The sequence below is a fragment of the Vespa mandarinia genome, chromosome 5 (genome assembly GCF_050613455.1).
Source record: "Vespa mandarinia isolate Hongniang chromosome 5, ASM5061345v1, whole genome shotgun sequence".
Taxonomy (NCBI): domain Eukaryota; kingdom Metazoa; phylum Arthropoda; class Insecta; order Hymenoptera; family Vespidae; genus Vespa; species Vespa mandarinia.
In genome coordinates, this window is record NC_140814.1 from 3,080,238 (window position 1) to 3,092,500 (window position 12,263).

At 28.7% G+C, this 12,263-nt stretch overlaps 1 protein-coding gene across 1 annotated transcript in view; it reads right to left on the reverse strand.

The window, feature by feature from the left end:
• The window catches only part of 5-HT7 (5-hydroxytryptamine receptor 7), a 123,515-nt gene that overhangs the window by 105,182 nt on the left and 6,070 nt on the right, over positions 1-12,263 (reverse strand). The window lies entirely within an intron of this gene.

Below are 12,263 nucleotides of genomic sequence, written 5' to 3' on the forward strand. Positions count from 1 at the left end.
AGACGAATTAAAAAATTATCATCCGACATAATTTTATTTTGTTTTTCGTCTTTTTGTTCTCTCTTTGAAATCCCCCATTAAAATATGCAGTAAAGATAATAATAATACGAGCCATGCATCCACACACACACATATATACATACATATATACATACATACATGCATACATAGAATATACGATTTTATTTTGAACGCGATTTTTCGTTCGCGTGTTGAAATCGTTACTAAGTAGGGAGAATAGTAATTACTCGCAGTTCAGTGACATCGTTGATTCATGGGGTTGAAGAGAAAGAAAGAAAGAAAGAAAAAAAGAAAAGGAAAAGAAAAAAAAAAAGAAAGGTAAAAAGTAAAAGAGGGGTTGAAAGTCTCAACGACGAAAAGTTAACGACGAATAAAAAATAATTTTTCTTTCTTCTTTCTCTTTTTTTCTTTTCTTCTTCACTTTTTCCTTTTTTTTCCCCTTTTATTTTCCTCTCTCTTTTTTTTCTTTTTTCGTTTCTCAAAGGAGGGATGGAAAAATTGAACGTCTTTAGGTACGAATCGTTACGCATTAATCATCTGCGAGTGTACATGCCAACATTTATGATTAATGTCTTTCATGTATGTATGTAATACTTACATACATTAAATACATATATACACACATATATATATATATATATGTTCGATCGAGAAACGATAACGTAATAAATCAAACTCATCGAAAATTACCAAAATTTCGATGTTGCTCGATAACATTATTATCGGAAAATATTTTTCTATCATCCTCGCTCTCTCTCTCTTTCTCTCTCTCTCTCTCTCTCTCTCTCTCTCTCTCTCTCTCTCTCTCATTCTCTGACTCTCTCATTGTTTATTTTTTGTTTTTTATTTATTTATTTACTTATTTTTCTTTTAAACCCTCTACCAATTTCACTCCAATGTTCGAGAGGATCGTCGAGTAGCAATTTCAATGTATACGTGTATACGTCGATGGATTGTGAAACAATTTTTTTATTTTTTATTTTTGTAAACGATAACGAAAAAGAAGAAAAAAAAGAAAGAAAAAAAAATCGTTCTCCATTATCATCATATTTGTTATTATACATATAGTAACGGTCCGGAGATATATTGCGATTGGTGCACAAACAAATATATGAGTCTCTTAACGTTCACTACTTTTCACTATATCTATTTCATATTTTACATTTTAATCATTGTTGTCATCTACACGTATATAACGTACATAAACGTGTATTCTATTGCGAGGTCGAACGAAAACAAAAAAATAAAAAGAAAAAAGAAACTAGGAAAAAGGACGAAATGTAAAAAAAAACAAAAAACGGAGAGAAAAAAGAGGACAAAAAAAAATATACAAAGGGAAGATATACAAAAAGAATAGAAATTAAATTAAATTAAAATTGTAAGTAAAAATTGATCCATTCACGCATACAGAAAAAGAAAGTAAGAAATAAAGAAAGAAAGAACGCTCCATAATTTCGTAACGACCATTGCGCTAAATATTCGATACACTTCTAGTGTTTTTTACACGCACGCGCGAACTCTCTCAAACTAACACGCTACAGTAATAAAAATGTAACTACGCGCATCGCATGAGGCTACTGTATTTTTTTTCTTAGCAATACGAATATATATATATATATATATATATATGCATGTATGTATTTATTACGTTCATGCAAACACGCGACGATAATTTGTACGAAACGAGAAAGGATCACGAATTTCACGTTTTTCTTTTTTCCTTTTCCGTTTTTTCTTCTTTTTTCTAATTTTAAATCTCTTTCTCTCTCTCTCTCTCTCTCTCTCTCTCTCTCTCTCTCTCTCTCTCTCTCTTTTATTTTTGAGAAGTTAGTAAGAAGAATAGAGATAGTAGAGGAATAAAAAAGATATTTCTAAGGGATCGAATCGAATTCAATCTGTTCTCCGGATTATCATATTTGATTTTCACATAGTCCTTTGACATCTCCTACCCGCCTATTCTCCACCCATCGTTCACCTAATCATAAGTACAACACGTGTTCTCTTCCTTCCCTCCATCTCCTTCCTTGTATCTCTCCTTCAATCCTGGACAGAGAGATAGTGAAAGAGATATATATATATATATGTATATATATATATATATATGTATATATATATATATATATATATATATATAGAGAGAGAGAGAGAGAGAGAGAACGTTTAGGTTTGCGTGCATTAGCGTTTACCCCTTCGGCCCTGTGAAATTCAACCGCCGCCGTTCCTAATGCTCTATCGATCCTAATAATGGCTCCAAGTCGGGTCAGAGACGTCTGTTCGCATAAACTCGGTTAAACAACGGTGTAAATATCATATAAATACGAAACATATTATATTTTCCATTTCTCTCTCTCTCTCTCTCTCTCTCTCTCTTTTTTTGTCTCACTTTCTTTAACTATTTATCTATTTAACTCTATTCATTTCTCTCTCTTTACCCCTATCTCTTAACCCCTATCTCTCTCTCTCTCTCTCTCTCTCTCTATATATATATATATATATATATATATATATATATATATATATATATTTCTCTCCATTTTTTTTATTTTTTTTATTTCGAACATAGATTAATAGAAAGAAATTTTCTTTTTGTCGTTTATAATCGAAATATTTATTTTTCGTATATTTCATTTCAATATAATTAGATATTAGACAAGAATTGAGTTATTTGATAGAATCTGTGTGTGTGTGTGTGTGTGTGTTTGTATGTATTTGTGCGTTTGTCGATAATTCATACATTTTTTTATTATCTTTCTCTCTCTCTCTCTCTGTCTCTCTTTCTATTGTTTTTATTTCCAAGTAAGAGATTTTGTCTTATAGTTCAAAGTTGAACTATTCACAATTCAGACTTTCTCGTGTTTTCAATTTAACAAAACTAGATATTAGAATTTCCCACTGTCTCCTCATTTTTCTGTCCCTATCTCTATCTCTTTTTCTGTTTCTCTTTTGAATTTTTTTTTTTATTTTAATTTCTAACGTAGTTCAATCGAAAGAAATTACTTTTCGTATCATTCAAAGTTGAACTATTTATGGAACAAACTTCTTCATATTTTTAATTTAATAAAACAAGATATACTTTCTCACTGTTTCTCTCTCTATCTCTCTCTCTCTCTCTCTCTCTCTCTCTCTCTCTCTCTCTCTCTCTCTCTCTCTCTCTCTGTCTGCTTCTTTTCCTTCTTGCTTGTCTTTTGGATTCTTTTTCATTTCTAACATAAATCAATAAAAAGAAATATTTCTTTTTCATCGTATGTACAAAGTTGAAGTTAAATTTACAAAGCAACCTTTCTTCTATTTCCAATTTAATAAAATTAGATACTAAAAAAAAAAAAAAGAAAAAAAGGAAAGAAAAAATAAAAATAAAATAGACGAGTTCTTAATCGAATGGCAAAGAAAAAAGAGAGAGAGAGAGAGAGAGAGAGAGAGAGAGAGAGAGAGAGAGAGAGAGAATAAGAAATAGAAAGATAAAGAGAGAGAGAGAGAGAGAGAGAGAGAGAGAGAGAGAAAGAGAGAAAATAAGAAATAGAAAGATAAAAAGAGAAAATTAGAGATAGAAAAAGCGGTCGATCCATGCGAAAGAAAATAAGATTCCTAAGCCCTAAGACTTTCTTCTACTTTCTTAGAGTTTTAATTCTCTTTCTTTAATTTTCGATCGTCTTAAACTTAAACTCCAAAGAGTATGAGGAAAAAACTTCTCTTCGTTACATTAAAAAGACTCTACGAAAAGAAATACAGAAATTTTATGTAATATTTATATCCTTTACACATACACGTACACACGCACATACACACACACACACACACGCACACCAAACACAAGAAAATATTTAAAGTAATATTATTTATTTTTGTATCGAGTAATTTATTTCAATGTAAAAGAAGTATAAAAAGAGAAAGAGAGAAAGAGAGAGAGAGAGAGAGAGAGAGAGAGAGAGAGAGGAGAGTTAAAAAAGTTAAAACGACAAGACTATTTGATGTATATAATATTATATACATATATATATATATATATACATACATATAGATTATATACTAACAAAAATATATACTGAAAGTAATTGACAAGATCACGGCTCGTTATCGTCCTTTATCATTCTCTTCTTCCGAGTCAGGGAGAGTTCCTTGCAGAGGTCAAACGTCATTTAAAAGTTTTACTTTTCGACTTGTACTATTTAACCAAAAAAAAAAAAAAAATATAACAACAAAAACAAAAGAAACCAAAAAGATAAATAATAAATCAATTCTCGTTTTCATATTTCTTTTTGTTTTAATTAACAAGATTGTTTCAATTGATTCAAGTCAAATTGCAATAATAGCTTTTAATCTATCGTTCGATATTTATTTTCAACATTTTGCGCACTTCGTGCAATCAATTGATATCACACAAAGTAATTATTGTTCGAGAACAAATATATAACAAGCTCGTACATACTCTTTTCCTTTCTTGTTTTTGTCATTCTATAGCAGAAATAAATAATAATAGTTCAATCAATTTCTTTCTTTTCCCCTTTTAAATAATTTCAATTTAGAAACGTAAAAACAATTCAATAATCAAATATCAAAAATAATAATAATAATAATTATTATTATTATTATTATTAATTAATAATAATTATTAATTAATTAATTAAAAAAGTATTATAATTAATCTATTAAATCTTTTTTAATTTTAGGAATTAATTCTCAATTTCTAAAAATAATTCTTCAATTATACTGTCTTCTCCAAAAAAAAAAGAAAAAAAAAAAAAAAGATAAAAAGAAAAAAAATATAATGTAATTCTCTCTCTCTCTCTCTCTCTCTCTCTCTCTCTCTCTCTCTCTTATTTTCTAAAAATCATTGATATTTCATGATAGAGAGAAAGAGAGAGATAAAGAAAAAGAGAGATCATTTAGATAGTTATAACTAGACGAGATATATCAGCTTTAAGGTACTCTCATGAGATAGTCGATGAAGAAGAGTCGTCGAGCAAGCTCATGTGAGATGAGATACTTGGATATTTTCGTTCGTTTACCGGACAGATTACGTGCTACGTGATCCACACGATCTCTCTCTCTCTCTCTCTCTCTCTCTCTCTCTCTCTCTTTCTCTCTTTCATTCTCTATCTATCGACGATTTTACGTGACTATCTATCGAACGAACGAACGAACGAACGAACGAACGACCAATGTTCGAATAATATTTCATTTCATTCGTGGTAAAACAATAAAACAGTAAGCGTTATCGAATCACGTACGACCTTTTTTCTCCTCCCTATGCATAACAACTTACATTATCTCATGTTTGTTAATTGACACGTTTATTAATCTCTTATTAACATCCTACTAATTATTTTTCTTTTGATTAATTATCATTTTATCAATGATCAATCGTAACGTTCAAAATTTTCCTTTCCTTTTCTTTTCCCTCCATATTCTTTTTCTTCCCTCTTTAATCCCTCCGTCTTTTTTTCTCTCTAAGAAAGTGTATGGTAATTTCTTGATGGGGAAAAAAAAAGGAAAAAAGAAAAAAAAATTGGCGTAAATTTTACTCGCTAGATCAAAAGGAAGATAGTTTGTTTTGCTTAATCAATTATTATTTTTTCTTTTTTTCTTTTATTTTTTTTTTTTTTTTTCTTTTTTATCAATTCGATTTTAACGAATAATTACATTAGTCTATCTCATTTTATTTCGTTTCATATTCTTTTCATTCATAACATGAGTTTTTAAAAATTGTCTCTCAGAACTTATGACAATTGCAACCTTTCACCTTTACTGCACCAAAAATGTATATATATATATATATATATATATATATATATATATAAAACTGAATGAGATATAAATCATTTTGTCGATATTATTTATATTCTTTTTCTTCTTATTATTATTATTTTTATTATCATTATTCATGATATTGGTATTGTTTATCAGCGTCGATAAAAAAAAAAAGAAGAAAAAGAAAAAAGAAAAGGAAAAGAAAAAAAAGATGATATCTTTAATAATCAATGTATGAATCAACGTTTTCGTTTAAAATTGCAAAGTTGATTGATTCAAAGGAAGAATAATGGACGAGAGAAAAAAAAGAAAGAAAGAGAGTGAGGAGGGGCGGGGAGGGGAGGGGAGAAGAAAAGACTGACAAAGCTTTGACAAATCGAGACTAGCATCTTTCTATTCGTAGAAGAAGCGTCATCGAAGAAGATGGGTTGTCTATCGTCGTTGGTAGGAAACGCAAAAGTAATCAGGGAACGCTTGATTGCGAGTCGAGAGTCTGTTTTCCACATCTATCTCTATCTCTATCTCTATTTCTATCTCTTTCTCTCTTTCTTTCTTTCTATCTCCCAAACACATTCCTTCGATGGAACGAACGATCGATCGTTCGTCTAATACGCGTTACTCTCTTTGTACTTTTTCAATTTGACTTTTTTTTCAAGACGAACAGAGAAAAGGATAAATGAACAGACAAAGACAGAACGAAGAAAATCTTCTGTAATTCGATAAAAAAAATATATATATACATATATATATATATTTTTAGAAAGAGAGAGAGAGAGAGAGAGAGAGAAAGTAGTCCTATAAGTAGAAAGTTAATAAATCGTATATTAATTCAATCTAAGTTGCAACATACCCCAATCGTAAATATTTCATCGTTAATGGAGCTCTCTTATTAAGCTTTTTGGTTTTCCATAAACGTGAATTTTCATTGTATTGCATTTAAATAGACCACATCTTTGTATACGTATTATTGTCTCTCTTTCTCTCCATCTATCTATCTATCTATCTATCTATATCTATTTATCTATCTATCTATCTATCTATCTATCTTTTGTTTTCTCACATAAATTCGATTAAAAGCGAATTCGAAGAATTTTCGTTAAATTCGTTAAATTTTGTCGATGTATTTTATCTAACGCGATATTATGAAAATCTATTAAAATTGGGTTAGATAATAATCATGATTATTTCTTAGAAAAAAAAAAAAATATATATATATATTTCTTTTTTTTAAACATTACAATATATATATATTTTTTTTTACTGCAATATATACATATATATAAAACATTAATTTATTAAATAATGTATATGTACATATATATACCGTAGTGTTTAAAAAAAGGTTCTAAAGGTAAAGTTAATATTGATGTTAGTAAAAACTTTCGCACTTTTCGCCGTTGACGTTAAAGGATCGTTTTTATATATTATCGATTTATATCGCGAAGAAACTCGTACAACGATGACGAAGACGACGATGACGATGACGGGAAAAATTTTTGATTGGTAAGAAAATTTTTGTCGATGATAAAAATTTCTTTTTCGTAGATACGATCGATGTGCATGATGGATTGAAAGAAAGATTATCTTTACATAATGCATAATAGTAATTTACGTACACATTCATTTTATGTATTCATTCATATATTTTTTAATATATCGTAATTGATATTCTTCTAACAGCTAAGCAATTTTACTATTCAAATCGATTTATATGACTCGTCAAATTTTAGTACATAAAATAATTATATATATATATATATATAAAGAATCGTAATATTTATAGAAACAAATCTTTGATTCGAAGAAAAATTTTATTCGAGAGCTTTTTGATTACGAAAAAAAAAAAGAAAAAATTTTATAGAAATATTGCGCAGAAAGAAAACCTTCGACTTGTAAAAATTTTATTCATATATGTTCCTATCAATGATTGACTTACAAAGATAGTTATCGAGCGTTTGCTTTAAAATATTTTATATGTCTTCGATTGAAAAAAAAAAGAAAAAAAAAAAATAAATAAAAAGAAAAAAGAAATTATTCGATCGATACTCGACAACAAAAATATCTTTTATCATTGTGATCGAAATATTTTATAGAAAAAAAATCGTTGTTTCGGTAGAAAAAATTTGCATCGAAATCCTTTCAGATCCTATCATAATAATTAATAACAAAAATCGTCTTGATCATCAAGATTTAAATATTTTGTAAATCTTCAATTAAAAAAGAAAAAAAGAAAAAAAGAAAAAAAAGCAATTATTTTCGGGAACCCCTTCTTCGATCGAAGCTCGATTATCGAGAAGTTATGGTTTCTTCGAATTGATGGAAAATAAAAAATATTTGTATAATATATTTGTGTAATATTTGTATAAATATTTGAAGACTGTACAAAAAAAAAAAAGAAAAAAAAGCAAGAAAAAGCAAAGAAAGAAACCGAAAGAAAACGATATGGTAAAGGAAGAAAGCAAAAATTTACGAACCATTGGTCGATCTCGCGTATCTATGATTTTCTGTTGTGTAAGTAACCGAACGCGAAACGTCGGAATATCGGTAAAAGCCTCCGGCACAAAAATACGTTTTCTACGTTAAGAACGAGAAAAGAGGGGCAAAAAAAAAAAAAAGAAGAAGAAACGATGGACGATGAGAATCGAACATGCAAATTTTCCAATGAATGCACGTACATTCACGATCGCTCGCTGGGAAGTTTAATTGCATTTCCAAGTGTGTATTCATTCTTTCTTTTCCTCTCTTTCTCTCTCTCTCTCTCTCTCTCTCTCTCTCTCTCTATCCCTTTATATATACATATATATATATATATATATATATGTACTTCTTTTTTCGAGGAAGAGAGAGAAATGGAGAAATTCCATCAGATCAAAAATTCTTTCATGCCTAAACGCATACCAAAAGATATTCCCATTTTCATCGACGTTTTCTCTTTCTAAGTAAACAACAATAGTTAATTGTTCGAGTGGGATGTAGTATACCCACGCTTGTCGTGCCCACCCGATCCATTCCACCCCCCCCCCCCTCTTCATCCTCATAGATAGGAATAAATGAAGTACAGATAATACGAATTAAAATTCTTTTCAAGGAAGAACTTAAACATAACGTGAAAAATTAGCGAATCGAGATTGGAATGATAATGTTCGGTTTATCGTACGGTTTATCATTGATAATGGGTTTTTCTCTTGTATAAATTTTTTTTCTTTTTTTTCTGTTTTTTTTTTTTTTCTTTTTAATTAGAGATTAGGGATAATGTTTCTTTCGATATCTATTTTATTTATTTATTTATTTATTTATTTTTTGGTCTTTCTTTTTTTTTTTTTTAAAGAACCGTATAGTAGATATACTTTCGAGGGAATAGCGAATGACAAATGTGTATTTTGTATTTCAAATGAGAAAGAAAGGGAAAGAGAAAAACTTTCTGCAAAATTTCTTTTCTAACCCAAAAGAAAAAATTCTTATCGAATTCTATTCGAAATAAAATTTTCTTTGTTTTTCCTTATTTTGTTTGTTTTTGTTTTTTTTTTTTTTTTTTCTTTTATTTTCTAATAAAAACACGATACACTACTCTCGACAAGTAATATCGAATGACAAATATGTATTCTTTTTCTTAAATTAATAAAAAAAAAAAAATAAATAAAATAAAATAAAATAAAATAAAATAAATCAAATTAAAAGAAAAATAAAAAAGAAATAAAATAAAAAAATAAAAAAAAAAACAAAGAAAAAGAAAAAGAAAAAACTTCCTGAACAAAATGTCTTCTAACAAAAGAAACTCAAGGAAGTATCGAGGAAAAATTATTATCAATCGAAATCAAACGCCTAATATCATTTTCATTTTCTTTTTCCTATATTTATTTATTACTTTTTTTTTTTTCCTTTCATTTCTTGTTTCGTTTTCATTGTAAAAATTCTTTAATATCACTTCTTACAAATTGCTGTACAGCAAGAGATAAGAAATATGTCATATGACTATACTTCCCTATAGTAATATGGAACGTTTTATGTACACATATATATATATATATATATATATATATATATATTTATATATATTACTTTTATATAAAACGATAAAAGGGAAAACTTTATAAATATCTAACTAATCGAATAGAAACTCATATCGATTTTGGAAAAGATAATAAAACTATAAAGAATGAGTGGATAGTAATGTCTCGTGGATATAGAATAGTCTCGTCCTAGAAACCGATTTCAAGTAATTTTACTAGGAGGAAGATCTCGAAGGAAGGAAAGAAGAAGGAAGCAAGGAAGAAAGGAACAAACGAAGAAAGGACGAAGAAGTGTCTCTGGTACGGTAGACAGGTGCACGTTATCGGTACTCGGGAAAATGCAATTTAAATAAATAACGAACGGAAACGAGAAACGAGGAAAGGAAAAAAATAAAAAAAAGAAAGAGAGAAAAAAAAAAATAAAAAAAGGAACAAAAAAGAAAAAAAGCACGCCCCGCGCCCCCGGCCCCCGGCCCCCGGCACTCTCCTTTCATCCCTCTCCTCCTTCTCAACCACACACCCACTCCAACCCATTCCCCGAAGAAAACGGAGAATGAGTAAAAGGATAAAGACGAGTTTGGTTTAGTTTCTTTCTTTCTTTCTTTCTTTCTTTCTGTCTTTCTCTCTTATGTGATTTTTTTCCTTTTTTTCTCCCTTCTTCTTTTTCTCTTTCTCTTTTTCTTTCTTTTGCTTTTTCTTGTTCTTTTTCCATTTCCTTCTTCTTATCCTTTGAATTGACTGAAAGTCCTCTAACGAAATTGTTGCTTGTTAATCGAAAGGATTAAAAAAAAAAAAAAAAAAAAAAGAAAAAAAGAAGAAGAAGAAGAAAGAGAAAGGAAAGAAGGAGAAAAAGTGGGAAGAAAAAAAATCGATAATGAAATATACAGATAGAGAGAGAATGAGGTGTTACTAAAACGTTGAATTAGAAACACTTTGCTAACTGAAGGAAGGTTAATAACACTCGACTCTCAGCGTGCCACTTGAAAGGGAATATCTGTCGAAAGCATTCCAGATAGTGTGTGTGTGTGTGTGCGTGTGTGTATGTGTGTGTGAGAGAAAGAGGAAGAGAGAGAGAGAAAGAGAGAAAAAGAGAGAGAGAGAGAGAGAGAGAGAGAGAGAGAGAGAGAGAGGGGAAGAGATATTTAGTTGTGTATTGTGTAATTGTGTTAATACGTTCACAGCTATGACAAATTGAACGTTCTTTCACAATTGCTAAGTTTATTTCTAAATTTCTCTCTTTCACTCTCTCTCTCCCTCTCTCTCTCTCTCTCTCTCTCTCTCTCTTTCTCCCTGTTTCTGTTTCTGTTTCTGTCCCTCTCTCACATCATATATTTGAATCAATCATAAGCCATAACTTATTGATAATAAAAAAGAATAAAAAGAAAAGAAAAGAAGAAGAACTTTCAGCTCGAACAATTTCATATTTCACGAATAATAATCGGATTTCTTTCTTTTTTTATTTGTTTATTTTTTTTTTTTATTTATTTATTTATTTTTTTTTTTTTCATATATACATATATACAACAATACAGTACTTACCAATGTATTCAATAAAAATGACCTTCCTATCTATAAATCTTTTTAAATAGTACACGTAAGTGCGTATGTATCTGTGTGTGTGGTATATATATATATATATAAATATTTATTTATATTTATCGAAATTAAATATATATTATTATCGACTTAATTGGACAGTAGTGTCTGAAATGGAATTTTAAAAATAAATTGAGAAATAAAAAGCATCGTGAAAGAGTGAAAATTAATGGTACAAGTTTTGATAACACCGAATCCTGTAACATCCATTATCGAAATCGTGAGTCAGCTAAATTTTAGTTGCTATTTAATGCTGGGGGGAAGGGAGAGGGGGGAAGGATGCTGGAGGATAAATCGCTATTTTGAATAAATGATCAATCTATTTATAACAAAATATTTAATAAATAGTATTTTAAATAAATGATCAGCCATTTATAATAAAATGTGTGTATATATATATATATATATAAATAGATAGATATAATGAAAAGTATTTTAAATAAATGATCAGGTATTTATAATGAAATTATCGTAATTTTCGGTACATAATAGAAATGACGCAAAGAATCCTGACGCAATTTTTGACAATTAATTATTTATACCTTTTAAAATATTCATGGTGATTATTTTTGTTTTTCTTCTTTTTTTATTATTTAACAAATACTTGCCATTAATTAATAAAAGTATTGAACAAATAAATAAATGTTGCTATATCGTTATTATCGATTATCGTAGTAATGTTTTTTCTGTCGTTCATGTTCATTTTCTCTTTTTCTTTTTTTCTTTCTTTCATTCATTCTTTTTCGTTATAAACGATCGATTTACTAACAGAAATATTCGATAAATTCGTAAATAAAATAATTACTCAAAACATTTCATAATAATGTCAAAGAAATGAGTTATGTTTGCGTCCGTACGTGTGTGTATGTGTATGCGTGTATGCGTGTA